Here is an 18,534-nt window from a genome sequence, read left to right as displayed (position 1 = left end):
TAAGTAAGACCCCAAAGGCTCAAGTCAAAAAAGAAAAATTGTTAATTTGACATCAAAATTGAAATTGTCTTTAGGGCAAAAGACATCATACACTAAGCTAAATTATAAGCACTGACTTGAAGAAGATATTTGCAATGTATGTAACTGAAAATAATTATTATACATAATATACACAGAATTCATGTGAAGTGATTTAAAAATTTAAATAAGCTAATAGAGTATAGCCACATAATAAGAAGAGGTAATTCACAAGAGAAGAAATATGGAAGGCTACTAACCCAGGAAACATGCACAATTTTGTTAATATACAGAGAACTATAAAATTAAGAATTGAGATATCTCATAGTCATCAATGTGACAAAAGTTAAAGGTATTACCTTGCCGCATTTGGAGGCAGATACAGACCAAAAAAAAAAAAACCAAAACAAAACAAAACAAAACAAAACTCTCTTATACTGCTAGTGGGCATGCAAATTTGTAGAATCAATCTGAAGACTGAAGAGCAATTTGTCAACACCTAATAAAAATGAGTATGTGTATTCCCTAGGGTTCATCAATTTCCTTCTTTGCTATATTCCAAACAACAACAACAAAAACAAAAACACTGTATCACAACTTTTGTGAGTGGAATTGTGCCCTAAATGCATGTTTGGAGCTTTAATCCCCATAACCTCAAAATGTGGGTATATTTGGAGATAGAGCTTTTTAAGAGGCAATTGTGTTAAAATGAGGCCCTTGGAGAGGATTCCAATCTAATCTGACCAGTATTCTTGTAAGAAGTGGAAATGTGGAGACACAGGGGCACAACAGGAATATATGATCCCAGAAAGAGAGACACTGTGTGGCTACAGTGAGAAGCTGGACATTTATAAGCTAAGGAGACAAACCTCAGGCAAAAACAAACCTACCAGCACCTTGATCTGTACTTCCAGCCTTCAGAACACTGAGAAAATAAATTTCTGTTGTTTAGGCCACCTGGTGTGTGGTATTTTGTCATAGAAAACCAATATAACATCTATTACATGTGCACATAAATATATGCAAGAGTTTTAGAATATGTATTGAAACAGTGCAACCAACTTAACCATTCAATAAATGCATAGAAAAAACATAAATTAATTCTGAGAGGCAGTGATGAATACTGGTTAAGAAAACAGTGTGTATAACCTGGTAAATTCCTAACTCTGACACTTACTAGCTGTATAAACTTCATTAAAGTAACTTGTTTTTCTCTGTGTCTCAGATTCCATATTTATATAATGAGATAATAGTGCCTTCCTTATGGGGAGATTTGGGTATTAAATAGGTTAATAAATGTAAAGCACAGCATAGTGCCTAATATATTGTAAGACACTAATGTAAACATTCATATTATGAGTAAACTATTCATAAGAATAAATGAATTAATGTATAAAGGTCATGATGAGCATAATTAGAATTAATCTCTGCAATGTTTCATTAGGAAAAGTTCTCACTCAAATATTTCAAAATCTTTATACTTGATAAAATGATGATTGATTGTAATATAACTCCGTACTTTTCTGCATATTTGACATTTATTATAACTTACAAAAAAAAGTCAAAGTCAACTCAAAGGTTTGGAATGCCTAAATGATAACAGCTTTAGGGTTGAATTGCACTGGTAAAACAACCAGAATAATGAAATGCCAAGTTTTTAATCTGGAGCTGCTTTCAGTTTTCCAAAGCTCTACAAAAATTTATAGAAGCCATGTGATGTACTGGAGTAGTTTGAACCAGGCTTAGAAAAGAGACTGAGTGAAGAATTATCTATTGGGCTGGAAATAGACACTGGATTCAAAGTTATAAACCCAGCAATTTACTATCTATGAGGGAGATGGAAAAGAAAAACAATCATTTTAGCTCCATGAAGATCCCTGAAGTAAAATTTATTTCAGTTCTCAGCAGGGAATAACAATTCCATTATTTCTCTTCTTTAAAAAGTCAGCATAGATTGGGGAAATGTCAAAATCCTGATATGTATGTGTGATAGTGATAATTTAGTAGGAAACTATATTCCTGTGGAAAAAAAAAATGCTTGTGACATGAAGAGAAAGAAAGTGTATATGTGGTCCATACAGGTAGTTGGCTTTATTGGTTTCATTTTCTAATTGATTTAATATTTTTACAACCTCAGCACCTTTTGCATTATTCAATTTTAAAATAATCTGTATTATTTTGAAAGTCGCTATAAAACTATTCTTATTTCTTAGATGCATGACCTCAATTTTGCAATCATTCTGAAGACTGTACAGTTTGTCACCATTACTAAATATTTAATGTTGTATCTCTTGCCCTTCTATGTACCTTTGAAGCTAATAGCTTAACTAGTGCCTTCTGATAGAATGTTGTATTCAAAAGACTAATGAATTTATGAAAGAACATGTGCATCCCATTTCAGCAATTAGGAAAAATCAGGAGGAGGAATATCGTAAACAAATGAATCATATTATGGTCACTCTCAAGTAACTATTTGAACCAATCTCTTTTATGTTCGCAAGGCCTGTGGGCCAAGTAAATTTTATTTTTCAAAAAAATAGTTGTATTAACCAGAAAATACCCTTTAGATTTCTCAAGATTAGAGGGGTGAAATGCACATAACTTCCACTTTAGCACTGATACTTGAAGATACAATTATTTAATCTTAATTCCAGAATATGTTTAAAGGCAAAGTTGCATTAGTGATTGATGTTTGATAACACTTTTTTCCTAAAGTAGAGGAGAGCAAATTCTAATTAATTATTCCCTTTGCACTAGTCTCAGTTCCTGGAAAATATGGAGCCCTTCTTTATAATCCAGACTGTAGAAACAGGGTTCTTTGTTTTAAGTAACTTACTATGCTCGCCTGAGTTTCTCAACTTAAAAGGGAACAGAAATAATTTTCAACAAGCTTCTTTTCCCAAATATATTCAGAAAAAAAATTGCCATTGAAAATTTATTTTGGTTTTCATAAAGATAAAATTCACACTGAATTTCTGAACAAAATTTGAGTCAGTGACATATCTTATTTTTTTCATACTGTTTCTTCTACCTGGAATTTCCTTTCCTACCATGTTCAAATGTTCAAATGATACAAAATTTTGCTAAGCCACATATTTGGGAAGATTATTTCTGACCCTCTCCCATTTCCTCTTCTCAGGAATCCCTGTTTCATTGTCTCCTGTTGCATGAGAAGGAAGAGGAGAAGGAACACCACCACCACCACCATCACCACCCCTGCAATGACAGCAAATGGCTCTTATTTTGTTGGAATTTTTTATGCAGGTGAGTGTGTTTCATATCCATGATCTAATTTAATTTTTCACAATAATCTTGTAGGGTCGGAAATATTATTAACATTTTATTTAAAAAAGGAGCACCCAAGATTCTCCTAGATGTTAATTCCCTAAAGCTGTTCATTTAATAATTCATGGGATACAAATTCGACACCAGATCTAATTAAATCCATTGCACTATGTTGCTTTACCATGATTATCCTCTGCTTTATTTGCAATGCTTTGCAAAAAAAAAAAAAAAAAAAAAAAAAAAAAAAGTTCAACTCTTTTTTTGTTTTTGCTAATTATATGTATACCTGTTAGAGAGCAATGAAAAATAATGTATTACTTTCAGGATTTTAAAAATATATCAAGCTGAGAAAGGCCATATCGCATATGAATATTTGGGGGGTAATAGTAACAATAAAAGCCTTTTCCAGTTTCCAAACATATTCCACATGATGTAAAAGACATGAAAAGTTCAAAATATAGCCCATTGATTTAATTTTAATGATTAGCATAACAATAGGTAGAGAGTATACATATTATATTTAAAAATTATTTGTTAAAATATTTTGCTTTGACATAGAAAAATACATTCTATGCGTTAGGCTTGTAGATATTTCAATTGATATTAAGAGCTACTTAAAACATTTAAATTATTTAAGCTGTATAAAGTAAGTCAATTGAATAGGTTAGGTATCAGCATTAATCATATCCCCAAATCATGTTATCATTATTAAATATTAAGAAAGCATGCTAAGGCAGAATGGATGGGCGTCAGATAGAAAGTCACCGTTTTCATTCTCTAGGACAGAATTTTCAGATTGTACTAAATTTAAATAGTTGCTTTTTAAAAAATTCTTGCTCAATTTTTGCTGTTGAAGGTAAAAACAGCTCTTCAGTATATGCTCAGAAAAATAAAACAAAAAATGCTATTGCTGTGATAGCTGCTGGTGATGCAAATTTCATAGCTAAGCATCTTCTTGGCAGATATACAACTGAGCATATTTGTTGAAAAAATATGAGACATCTTAAGTTGTTAATTTATTGAACACTGTTATTTAATATCTGTGAAAGACTTATAGTGTGATGAGTTTTAAAGTAGTTGAAAATGGATAAATCAAATTTAATGTTAAATAATACCTATATTTTAATTGCTACCCTGAAACAATCACTTCTGAAATGTTATGGAAAGTTTCACTTTTTCAAACGGTTAAATAAAAAAAGAATGTGATACTGTAGAAATGAAAAAAATGCTTGGCACAGAATAGCACCATTTAAGATGACAATATCAGCAAAGGAAATTTAGATAAGAGCTACCGAAATGGGATAAGATTCAAGAAATATTTTTAAGAGCTACTACAAAGACTTTTGCTGGGGATTTTAAAACAAGGGAACAGATGGGAGAAATAATTGTCTAACATTTATGTTAATGTACCATAAAACTCCAATTATCCAGGCTGCTTGGGGAATCGGGTGTTTGGTTTAATTTTTTTAAATTTTATTTATTTATTTATTTTGGTTAGCTGAGGGTTACTCTAAAACCCAATAGTATCTCAATCATTGTTGTTGCAAATCATTCCAATTGGTTTAATAGTGCCTAGGAATTATAATTGTATTTTTCTTGGTGTATATGAGACAATGTTTCAAGGTCATTGTTCCAAACATAAATTCTGATTTTGCCAAACTATGATGGTAGACAGACTGTTGAGTGAATCTAGGATGCCCAGGATGTAATTTTTAAAAAATAAATATATAATGCAAATACATATAGCATTAATTTGTCCTTTCTTCTAAAGCATTGGCCTCCTATGCAAGCAGTAAGCTAATTGTCTTCTGGACATGGTTTAGGGATTTTTAGGGAGTCTCTTGACTCAAAAAATACTCCTAGTCATACCTGTAACCATTAAAGATGTAGTAATCTGAAGGAATAAATTAATCATTTAGAAACACAATCGTCGCTGGGAAAGCTGAAAATTGATTTGTCTATGCCTTAGTTCAAATTAATTTAATTAAATTGCTTTCTATCAAATAGCTACCTTAGGTATGTAAACAGATGGAATGGGACTTTTAATTGGGAAAGAGAGTTTAAAGCACATAAGATTTCCAAGGAATCATGCATTGCCTACATATCAATTAATGAAGGAAAAAACTCACCTTCATTAGGATGGCATTTTTAAACCTTTCATTTCTAACGTAGTTAATGTTAAATTATCTCACTATTTTGTAATTCCCCTTTTTTAAAACATTATTCATGAAAACACTACATATTCAGTTATGACACAGACTGTCTTATTCATAGTACTTATCATACTTGTATGATTATTTAAAAAACGTGTTAGACATCACTATTGTATTCATGGTGATCTACATAGTCCCTGCTACGTAGTAGATGTTCCATAAATATTTTTGAAATAATCAATGTATTAATGATGTAAAAATATTTTCAAAAAATAAATAGATATAAGAATTTTTTATTTTTTTTGAAATGGAGTCTCACTCTGTCTCCCAGGCTGGAGTGCTGTGGCATGGTCTTGGCTCATTGCAACCTCCACCTCCCAAGTTCAAGCAATTGTCCTGCCTCAGCCTCCTGATTAGCTGGGATTACAGGCACACCATCATTCCTGGCTATTTTTTATCTATTTTTTAGTAGAGATGGGGTTTCACCATGCTGGCCAGGGTGGTCTCAAACTCCTGACCTTGTGATCCTCCTGCCTCAGCCTCCCAAAGTGCTGGGACTACAAGCGTGAGCTGCCGTGCCTGGCCAGGGCTTTTTATAAATAGCAATTGGTATTATTACTATTGTCATTCTTATGTCAGAATTACTCTGAATATTTATAAGTGAGAAGATTGATGTTCAGGGAAGTTACATGTATTCATAACACCCTTGACATCTTCTTCATAAAAATTGTCATAATTTATAATTGAATAATTTTTGTTTACTCTTAGTCTACAGTACAGACTACAGATTCTAATATGTCAAGGGCCAATGTTGTGTTATTTATGCTACATCATTAAATGTAGGTGAGTATCTGCCATATAGTAATTGTTTGAAAAACAGTGGTTTAATAAATCAATGATTAAAATTGTATTGATAACATTTATTATTTTCTCCATATTTCAAGAGAAAAGAGGCAGAAATATTTCAGGATATTATGTGTTTATGATTAAAATGTCCACTTATGAATGAAACTTTTATTCCATCTAATATTCTGCAATTATGTAACTATTTTTATAAGATGGTAGTTTGTCTACAAGGTATGATATGAAACAGAGAGGACAGTTCACACAAAATCAATAACAAACATAAATTTTGAGGTACATTGAATGATATACTCTATATTTTAAAATATACCAGCATTAATTTCACATTATGTACAAAAAGATGGCTTCTTTATATGTTTTTAAATGCACACACACATACACACACACACACACACACACACACACACACACAGAGATATGTAACCTCCTCCTGTTATAACATATGTTGCCGATCTGGGCCCACATAATGTGTAATAAATAGCAATTATCAATTGTGTTCTAGATATCACCTTAATATAAAATGCCTTATATAAAAAGGAAGATTAAGTCAAGCTAATTAACAAATTTATCCCCTCACCTAATTATTTATTGTGATAACAATATTTACAATCTACTAGTTTAGTGATTTTGAAATACACAATAGTATTTTGTTATTCATTATCACAATTTTTTGCAAGAGATTACTAAAGCTTATTCCTCCTATCTAGCTGAGACTTGTACCCTTTGATCAACATCTCCCCTTTTTCCATTCATATTGTTTCTGCATCCCCTGATAACCACCATTTCACTCTGTAGTTGATCAAACAACTTGTTCAACTTTTTTAAAATTGTGCATATAAATGAGATTATGCAGCTTATATCTTTCTGTGCCTGAATGATTTCACTCAAAATAATGTCTTCCAAGTTCATCTATGTTATCACAATGGACAGAATTTCTTTTTTTTTTTATAAGGCTGAATAGTATACTCATGTGTATATTAGTACATATTCTTTATCCATTCATCTGCTGATGGACACTAAGTTTGTCTCCTTGTCTTACTTATTATGAACAGGTAAGATACATATAATCAACATGAGATTATAGATGTCTCTTTGGAATACTGATTTATCAATTTATTTTGTTATAAGACTAAAAGTGGAATTGCTGAATCATATGGTAATTCTATTTTTAGTTTTCTGAGAAAACTCTATGCCATTTTCCACAATGGCTATGTTAATTTTAAAATCCACTAACTGTGCACAAGTGTTCCCTACTTGCCAATACTTGTTATTTTTTGTGTTTTTGATGATATCATTCTAACAGATGTGAGGTAATACCTATTTGTGGTTTTAATTTTTATTCCATAATGACAAGTAATAATGAGCATTTTTTCATATGTCAGTTGCCCTTTTTTATGTCTTCTTTTGAGAAATGTCTTCTTAGGTTTTTTGCTCATTATTAAATTGAGCTGTTTTCTCTCTATTGTGTTGTTTGAGTTCACTAGATATTTTGGATATTAGATTCTTATCAGATGTATGGTTTGCAAGTATTTTCTCCTATTACACAAATTTGCTCTTTTCTCTGTTGTTTTCTTTACTGTGCAGAAGTTTTTAAGTTTTATGCAATCACATTTGTTTATTTTCGTTTTTGTTGCCTGTGCCACTGTGAGCATATCCATGACATCTTTACCCAGACCAATGTCATGAAGCTTTTCCCTATGCTTTCTTCTAGTAGTTTTACAGTTTCAAAGCTTACATATAAGTCTTTACTCCATTTTGAATTGATTTTTTATGATGACAGAGTCTAATTTAATTCTTCTGCATGTGAATATTAAGTTTTCCAAAAACTATTTATTGAAGATACTGTCCTTTATCCACCTATGCTCTTAGCACACTTGTAGAAAATAAATTGGCCATGAATGTGTGGACTTATTCCCGGGTTCTCTGTCCTGTCCTGTTAGTCATTGTGTCTGTTTTTATGCCTTTCTGATACTGTTTTGATTACTATAGCTTTGCAATACGTTTTTAAGTCAGTTAATGTGATCCCTACACCTTTGTTATTTTATCTCAAGACTTCACTGAATACTTGGGGTCTTTTGTCTTTCCATTTGAATTTTGGGATTTGTGCTTGCTTGTTTGCTTTGTGGAAAATTGCATTTGAATTTTGACAAGGATTGTGTTGAAACTGCAGCTCACTTTGGGTAGAATGGACATTTTAACAATATTAAGTACTCCAATCTATGAACATGGGATATCTTTCTATTTATTTGTGTCATCTACATTTTTCACATCAATGTGTTCTAGTTTTTAATACATAGATCTTTCACCTACTAGGGTAAGTTTACTCCTAAGTAATTTGTAATGCTATCATGAATGAAGTTGACTTCTTAGCTTATTTTTTACATAATTTATTGTTAGTATAAAGAAATTCTATTGATATTTGTGTTTCAATTTTGCAACCTGCAACTTTACTAATATTATGATTATATTAGTTGTTTTGTGGAGTCTTTATGGTTTATTATATGTAATATCATATCATCTGCAAACAGAGATGATTTCACATTTTCCTTTTCTATTTGAATGCCACTATTTTATTTTATTTATTTATTTAACTAATGCCCTAGCTAGAACTTCTAACATTATTTTAAATGGAAGTGATGAAAATGGACATTTTTGTCTTGTTACTCATCTTAGATAAACGACTGTCAACTTTTATGTTTGAGGATGATGTTAGCTGTGGGTTTTTCATACACTATCTTAATGGTGTTGAGGTACATTCCTTCTATACCTAATTTCAAATACTAAATATAAAATGTGGTTAACATACTGGCATTAAAAATGTCTATTATCAGTCGGCTCTTAAAGTGCTACATGTATGCCAAAATAACATATTGTAAATGAGATATTCAGAGATCAGGAGTAGATATCAGCATTGAGAGCAAGGACTTTGCAGTTGTAAATACCTGAGTCTGGTGACTGGCCTATGCCTTTCAAATCACTGTGCTTCTCTGAGCTTGATTTTTCACATTTGGAAATTAGAATTAATGATGGTGTTTTCTTCCTAGGGTTAACAAGTAATACCTCCTATGTGAAGTGTGTTACCATGGTGGCTAACACACCAAAAATGCTATAAATGCCAACATTGCACTATTTGTTATTATGAAAATGTTAGTATGCAGGACAAAGAAGGAAACACAGGCAAAGAAAAAGTAAATAAAGGAGTAGAAAGAGTATGTATGAATTGATAAACACACGAAAGAAATAAAGGAAGAAGAGGCACAGCAAGCATATAATTATAAGGTGACTCGAAAGCATCTGATGTTTTCTGACACAGCAGCATTATAAAGTTATCCACACAAATGTAAAATATCCGTATTTTTTCAAGAATATAAGTAAAAAAATGTGGTGATGTTTGTCCTTCTGCTGCCACATAGAAGGGAACACTGAGTCCCAAGGTAAATGAAAGAGGTTATTTCTCTGAACAAGTAGAATAGAGGAAGAACAATGGTAATGACATGCAAATGCCCATCAGGAAGGGGTTTGATCTATTGACAAGTTTCTTAATGCTGACCTGCAAAGAATGTGTGTCTTCCTTCAGACTATGCTGAACAAAGAGTTTTGTGCTGAACAAAGAGTTCTGGAGGTAAGGAAGAATGGGAATCAATCCTTCAAAGTTCAGAAAGCATATTATGTAGCCTAATATGACTTATTTATCTTAATCTTTCCATAGCATGAATACAAGACAGATACTATGGATTCTCCATTAAAAATTACGGAAAACTCAGGGAGGGGAGGGGAGGGGAGGGGAGGGGAGGAGAGGAGAGGAGAGCGGAGAGGAGAGGAGAGTGGAGAGGAGAGGAGAGGAGAGTGGAGAGGAGAGGAGAGTGGAGAGGAGAGGAGAAAGTCCTTGGATTTCAATCCAGATTTTTGAGTATTCAGTAAGCTATTTTTCCCAATTTTCTTTTACTTCCTACTGAGTTCTTCTCGTGGGGATCTTTCATATTCTCAGTTGAAACTATTTACTCTTTTCAGAAAATTTTCAAGTACTATTCAGCTGGATTTCATTACAAGAGCAAAGCATAGTAGCATAGTGATTACATTTCCCCAGAAAGCATTTTTTTGTTTTTGTTTTTGTTTTTGTTTTTGTTTTTCCTCCCTGCCTGTGTCTATAATCATAGTGTTCTTGCCTTTTGGGATTTTTTTTTTTTGGACCATTTGCTATCCAATTTAGTATAGTCAAAATGCTGACAAGTTGTGCCATGTGGATTAGGGCCATTGAATACAGGTTACCTTGAATGTCTTTGAAGATAGGATCAAAATGATTCCTTACCTGGGATGTAAAGATATTAGAATTCTTAATAAGTATTTAAAAAATTTCACTTTCATTGTGCTGTTTCATTCCAAACTCTACTGAGTTAATTCACCAAGCACATGTTCAGACACTATCAGAGATATTGCACAAATACTATTTCTACCATTTGAACATGATTCCAACAAACACTGACTCTTTCTTATGTTCATGAAATTTTGCTATGTGCATGGATTTGAGAAAAGAGAGAGAATAACAAATTATAATAGGAAGATATAGCTATTGAAAAGCTTCAGAAACTTATGGGAAAAATAAAGCATTCATCTTAAGTTGGAGCAACTGTTAACATTTTGAAAGTGAATCTACAGTTTTCAAACTAGCAAAATGAACATTTAGTATTTTTTTTTGGAAAGTAGAGAAGGAGAAAAGAAATTGAAATAGGAAGAAAAAATTAATTGAGCAAAGACATGATTAAATGTGTAGATGAATTTCAACTTGTTTTTCTGCCTAAAACAATAATTATAAAGTTTAATTTGAGGAATTAAGGTATAGAATGAAGGCCAAAAAACAAAATGGAAAGAAAAATAAGCATTAGAAAACCAAATAAAACAAAAAGACAGAAAAAGAAACTTATGATTAAAGTATTTTAAAAAACTTTTATTTCTTCAGAGAAAAGTGGTAAGTCAATCAGCTTTAGAGAATTAAAGAATGAATATTATGATACTTAAGGCATTTGTTAAACACATAAGTAGACTGTGCAACATGAAAAAGTGCCATTAGAACAAAACATTAAATTTAAGAAATTCTTAAACCACAAAAATATAAAAATGCAAGAGAAAGAATTAGAAAATTAAAAACAAACAAAAATCATAAACTAAGATGATAGAAATGCTTCCAATAAGCCAGCAATCAAAAGAAATGCTAATGGATAAATTTTCTAGTTAGAAAACAAACACTTTATAGTTGCATTTACAAAGTAAACTATATACTGCTTATAAAATATGTGTCCAAAATATAAAATTAACAGTAAAATAATATATATATATATATATATATATATATATATATCTACATGCATACATACACACACGTGTGTGTGTGCAGGTGTAGCAAACACTAAATAAGACAACAGAAAAAAAAAACCTGGTATAGCTCTATCAATAATAGACAAAGTATATTTTAATGCTGATTTATTGCAAAGGATGAAGCCATTACCTCTAGACTTTTCATTTTATGAGAAAAATTAACCAGTATTTGGTTTCTGTTTCTTGCAGCAGAATGTAATCTCAATAGGCATATTAGAAATTGTATTGTTGTGGTAGCTGAGAGTTAGAGACAATCTAAGCATCCTTCACAAATATAATAGATAATGGATGAATAGTCTAAAGTGGTCAAACTAATAAACCAGATATGCCTATGCTATTATATCTGAATTTTACAAATATAGTATTAAGCGAAAAAGTAAGAAATACAATGACATTAGAGTATCCTTCATGTAATTTGTAAATGTGTACACATAATAGCCAGTGTTTCCTGAGAGCTTACTATGTGGCCGATGCTTTTCTAAAGACATCATGTTTAATTAACTCATTAACTCTTTACAATAATGCAAGGAAATGGAATAGCAGAGACGTTAAACAATTTTTTCAAAATTGCATAGCTATTTAGCCTGAGAGCCAGGATTTCCACGGAGGCAATCTATCTTCAGAATCTTCACTCATAAGCACTATGCTATATGTTGTATAATTTTGCAAGGACACATACATATCCAAATATGTATATTAATAAGAGTATGAAGATGGGGCAGTTATATGATTTGGATATTTGTCTCCTCCAAATCAAATGTGAAGTGCGATTTTCAGTGTTGGAGATGGACCTAGTGAGAGGTGTTTAGTCATGGGGTGGATCCTTCATGAATGGCTTGGTGCTGTCCTTGCAGTAATGAGTGAGTCTTTCTCTATTAGTTCACACAACAGCAAGCTGTTTCAAAGAGCCCTGGCATCGTTCCCTTGCTCCTTCTCTTGCCATAGAACATGCCTGTTTTCTCTCTACCTTCCACCATGAGTAAAATCTGCCTGACGATTCACTAGAAATCAAGAAGATATGGGTGCCATGCTTGTGTAACCTGCAGAACCATGGACCAAATAAATTTATAAATTACCCTGCCTCAGGTATTCCTTTAAAGCAGTGTAAAGTTGACAAATACCAGCAGGAGTCCGGACAAAACAATAGATTAAGACAGGAAACTGGTACAGATCAATAATGAAAGAGTACCATGTCCCAAGGATGTGATTAGCACACTGCTCTACATCAGAGGTCAAAAAAGCATGTGTATATGTGTGTATGTGTATGTATGTGTATGTGAAAGAGAGAGAGTGAACAGCCCTGATCTAACTCAGTGTAACTTCATCTGTAATTTTGGAGCTATGAGATGATCTTACTTCCTGTCTTTTAGCTGACAGATCAAAGCGTTCAGTAACAATTTTGTAATTATTACAGTTGCTTCCCTTCTTTGATACATGTATGTTATATGCAATTATAGACATTCCCTGAAATCTTCTGTTTGTTGTCCATACTGTCAGTATTCAACTGACAGATAATAATAGAAATACAATAACAAGCTCAGTACTGGAGACACTACATTACTCTTTTTCTGATGTTATATTTATAAACTTTTAAGTTAACTCTTTAAAAACTGCAATTGAAAACAAGTGCAAAGTCAGGATATATGCTAAATGTTTGCAGACAAGTTTTGTATAAAGTGAGTTTACAAGTTTTGATAATATGACTTGATTCCATTATAAATCTTATTTCTCACCTCCTTGTTTGAAAGTAAGTATGAGTGAGTTATTAGTCAGTAGTCATAGGTCCATATAAAACAGGAGAGTTCCCTGCTCTCCTTCATAGATGCAACAGGGATGTGGCTTGCCTGTTCGGTTACTGCCACTGTTTGAAACCCTGAGGGGAGTGGGAGCACATAGATGGACAGGTGCAAAAGTGCCCTTTCAGCCCTGATGTCCACAGACAGCTTTAGTGTTAACCAGCTCAATATACCCTCTGCCTTTTTGCAAAAGCACAGGGCCAGTGTGACAGCTTTCTAGATCCCAAGCTCTTACTCAGCATCCTTGGAAGAATGGGGTCACAAACAGGCTTGAAGTATGAATCCAAGGTTTTATTGAGTGTTGAAAGTGACTCTCAGCAAGATGGATGGGGAGTCAGCAGGAAGATGAAGTAGGAAGATGATCTTCCCCTGGAGTTTGGCTGTCCAGTGGCTGAATTCCTCTCCAACTAACCCCAGCGAAACTCCTCTCAGAGTTGAGGCATTCCTCCTTTCTCTCTTTCTCTGTTGCATTGTTATGCCATCAGTCTTCTTGTCTTCTTGTTTCCTCACCTGCTGATCTGCTTCTGGAGCCTGGGGTTTGAGGTTTATATGGGTACAGGATAGGGGGTGTGGCAGGCCAAAAGACAACTTTTTGGGCATGAAAACAGGAATGCCTGTCCCATTTTAGGCTGTGGGTCTCCAGGCTTGAGGGTGGGGCCTTTGACAGGGAATCACCCTATTCTACCCAGTGTTTCCCTTTCTCCTGTCCATATCACTCATATGATCTTTGTTGTTAATAGACAGTCAATAACTTCAGAAGCTCTCAAGGCCAAACATAAGAATGAATTGAGGGGGGAAAAAAAGAAGATCTGAGTTGAGGATTATGTAATATTAAGGACTTTGAACAGCCAGAGTGTAGCACAAAGGCATCTAGTATTTAGGAGAAAAAAATGCACCATTATTTGACTCATTGATTCATTTACATCTAATGTGGCTGGGCATGGTGGCTTATACCTGTAATCCTAGCATATTGGGAGGCCAAGGGAGACAGGTCACCTGAGGTCAAGAGTTCCACACTAGCTTGGCCAACATGGTGAAACACGATCTCTACTAAAATATAAACATTAGCTGGGCATGGTGGCACATGCCTGTAATACCAACTACTTATGAGGCTGATGCATGAGAATTGCTTGAACCCAGGAGGTGAAGTTGCAGTAAGTCAAGATCATGCCACTGCACTCCAGCCTGGGTAACAGAGTAAGACTCCATCTTAAAAAAATGTGGTATTCAAGGTCCCCCAGGATGCCTACACCAAGAATGGTGATATGATTTGGCTGTGTCCCCACCAAAATCTCATCTTGAATTCCTGCATGCTGTGTGAAGGACCAGGTGGAAGTTAATTGAATCATGAGGGCAAGTCTTTCCCATGCTGTTCTTGTGCTAGTGAATAAGTCTCACAAGTCTCACAAGATCTGAGGGAAGTGTCCCTGCACAAGTTCTATCTCTTTGCACTGCCATCCATGTAAGATGTGACTTGCTCCTCCTTGCATTCCACTATGATTTTGAGGTCTCCCCAGCCATGTGGAACTATGAGTCCATTAATGTTTTTTTTAATTGCTCTGCCTCAGGTATGTCTTTGTCAGCAGCGTGAGAATGAACTAATACAGTAAATCTGTACTAATAGAGAAGGGCACCACTACAGATACCCAAAAATGTGGAAGTGAGTTTAGAATTGTGTAACAGGCAGGGGTTGGAAAAGGTCGTAGGGATCAGAGGGCTCAGAAAAAGACAAGAAGATATGGGAAAGCTTGGAATTACATAGAGACGTTTGAATGGCTATGACCAAATTGCTGATAATGATATTGAAAATGAAATCCAAGCTGAGGTGGCCTCAGTTGGAGATGAGGAACTTGTTGGGAATGGTAGCAAAGGTAACTTTTCTTATGTTTTAGCAAAGAGACTGGCATTATTTTCCCCATGCCCTAGAGATTTGTGGAAGTTCTAAATTGAGAGAGATGATTTAGGGTATCTGAAGGAATAAATTTATAAGCAGCAAAGCATTCAAGTGGTCACTTAGGTGCTGTTAAATGTATTCAGTTTTAAAAGGGAAACAGGACATAAAAGTTTGGAAAATGTGCAGCCTGATAAAGCATTAGAAAATAAAATTCCATTTTTCTGGGGATAAATTCAAGCTGGCTGAAGAAATTTGCATACATAATAAGAAGCCAAACGTTAATCACTAAGACAACAGTAGAAATGTCTCCAAGGCATGTTAGAGGCATTTGTAGAAGCCCCTCCCATCACAGGCCTGAAGGTTTAGGAGGAAAAAATGGTTTCATGGGCTGGCCCCAGGGTCCCTCTTCTGTGTGCAGTCTAGGGCTTGGTGCTTTGCATCCCAGCCGCTCAAGCCATGACAAAATGGAACAAAGTACAGCTCAGGCAATTGCTTCAGTGGACAGTAGCTCTAAGCCTTCACAGTTTCCACATGGTGTTGAGCCTGCAGGTGCACAGATGTTGAAAACTGAGATTTGGGAACCTCTGCTTGGATTTCAGAAGATATATTAAGAGATGGGGCTTTGCAGAAGTAATTGGACTTAGATAAATTCAAGAGGTTGGCACTCCCATGATGTAATTTAATGTCCTTATAGGAAGAGGAACAGACAGTGGAGCTCTTGTGCTCTTTTTCTGCCATGCAAAGATACAGCAAGACAGCCACCATCTACAAGCCAAGAATCAGGCCCTAACTAAGAAGGAAATCTATTTGTGGCTCTAGAATTGTGAGAAATAAATGTCTGTTGTTTAAGCCACCCAGTCTATGCTATTTTATAATAGTAGCCTTAATAAATTAAGATAGACATGAAATGAGGAAGAGACAGGTCATGCCATTAAAGTGCTAAGAATGTATTGATGGAAGCAGACATACGCCAAAAATATAAGATAAAAAATAGAAAAGTGCAAAATAGTATCATTAAACATGTATTATGGAATTAGAATTAATCTGTATACATAGATGGATCAGGGAAAGTTTCAAAGGCAATATTACATTTGACTTTGATCTCAATGGAAAAGGATATTCATAGGCAAAGTGTGGAAATACATTTCAGGATATGGGAACAGCATAAGCTGATAAAAGGAGGACTTAGTATATTTTAGAAGTAGCAAATACTAAGGCAAGCAGTATGGGAATGCAGGTTATTTGGAGACTATTTTTAGGAAAAGCAGATGAAAGTATAGATTGAGGTTGATGATAAAACCTGATTGGTTATCTTGCTTAAACGTATGTGTGTGTGGATGTGCATGAGTGTGTGTGGATGTGTGTGTGCGTGTGTGTGTGTTGTTTTCTCCTAGAATATGGTGAAAAGTCATTGATGATTTTGCACAAAATGTCTTGCATGGCATATAATCAGACTTGATTACTGTAGAGGTTCTTTAAGCCATAGTGTGAATTTGAAAAGAATGAGACTGACCATAGGAAGGAGAATAAAAATGGAGAAGGCAGTTAGAATGGCATTGCTAGTGTTCAGAGGAAAATATGATGAACAAAGTAAGTGAAACTAGAAAAGAAATGTGCAAAAGCATCTAAGATACATTTCAGAGGTGAAATTGACAGTAGCTAGTAAGTAACTACATGAAAGATAGAAACAAAGCAGATAATATTATTACTATAGAAAATTGATCCTATAGTCACAAAGCCATTTTGTGATCATATCTACAAATTTATCTCCTGTGTATCAGCAGAGAAGCCTCTGTGCAGATAACTGGACCCTGTTCATGTATATATAGTCATGTGTTGTTTAACTATGGGGATACATTCAGAGACATGCATTTTTGGAAATTTCATCATTCTGCAAACATCATAGAGTGTGCTTACATAAAACTATATGGTATAACTCACTGTAGACCTAGGTTATATGGGATAGCCTATTGCTTCTAGGCTACAAACCTGTACTGCTCATTACTGTACTGAATACCATTGACATTTGTAACACAATGGTAAGTATTTGTGTATCTAAATATATTAAAAACTAGAAAATGTACCGCACAAATATGTTGCAAAAGATACAAAAAATATGGTTCAGCTGTATAGAAGACTTACTGTGACTGGAACTTGCAGGGCTGTAAGTTGCTCTGAGTGAGCGAGTGAGTGATCAGTGAATGTGAAAGCTTAAGACATTACTGTATACTACTATAGGCTTCATACACAGTGTACACCTAGGGTACTCTAAATCTATTGAATAAATTCTTTAGTACTAATAATTAGCTTACTATGATGTTTTTACTTTATACATTTAATTTTTTAAACATTTTGGCTTTTATAATGACATAGCTTAAAACACAAACACATTGTTCAGCTGTACACATCTTTTTTCTTTTTTTCACGTAAGATGGGTTATATGCCAACATCTTAACAAGGTGAGAGGGTTGCATGTGTCATGCATGTGTGTGAATACTCAATCATCATGCTTATGAACTAACAAAAGTATTATTTCTTTCTTTATATCTTTATTCTGTATTCTTTTAAATGTTCATTTCTTATTTTACTTCTGAAACATCTTTGTTAAAAGCTAAGACACAAACACACAAATTAGCCTAAGCCTAGACAGTGTCAGGATTGTCAGTATTACTATCTTCCACCCCCACATCTTGTACCACTGGAAAGTCTTCAGGGACTATGACATGCATGGAGCGGTCATCTCCTATGATAACAATGACTTCTTCTAGAATACCCCCTGAAGGAACTGCCTGAGGCTCCTTTGTAAGTAGAAGGACACTCTAAAATACTCAGAAAAAGTATAGTATAGTAAATATATAAACCAGTAACACAGTCATTTATTGACATTACCCAGTATTATATACTCTATATAATTGTACTGCTGTACTTTTATATGACTGGAAGTGCAGTAGGTTTGTTTACACCAACATTACCACAAACACATGAGAACTTGTTATGCTAGGATCTTATGACAGCTACAGTTTCACTAGGCAATAGGAATTTTTCAGCTCCACTATAATCTTAAGGAACTGCCATCATATAAGTGGTCTGTCATTTACCTAAATGTCATTACATGGTGCATGACTATACCTGTCTCATAAGTTACTAACCT

General features: G+C 34.0%; 1 non-coding gene across 1 annotated transcript; it reads right to left on the bottom strand.

Annotated features, from left to right (window-relative positions):
• Nucleotides 1-17,808: 17,808 nt before the first annotated feature.
• LOC120361966 (small nucleolar RNA U13) lies at nucleotides 17,809-17,913 on the bottom strand. Its single transcript, XR_005577990.1, has one exon. It is a non-coding gene; the product is annotated as a small nucleolar RNA U13 (small nucleolar RNA).
• Between the last annotated feature and the right edge of the window lie 621 nt (nucleotides 17,914-18,534).

This window comes from Saimiri boliviensis, chromosome X (genome assembly GCF_048565385.1).
Source record: "Saimiri boliviensis isolate mSaiBol1 chromosome X, mSaiBol1.pri, whole genome shotgun sequence".
Taxonomy (NCBI): Eukaryota; Metazoa; Chordata; class Mammalia; order Primates; family Cebidae; genus Saimiri; species Saimiri boliviensis.
This window is presented reverse-complemented; position numbering and strand designations above follow the sequence as displayed.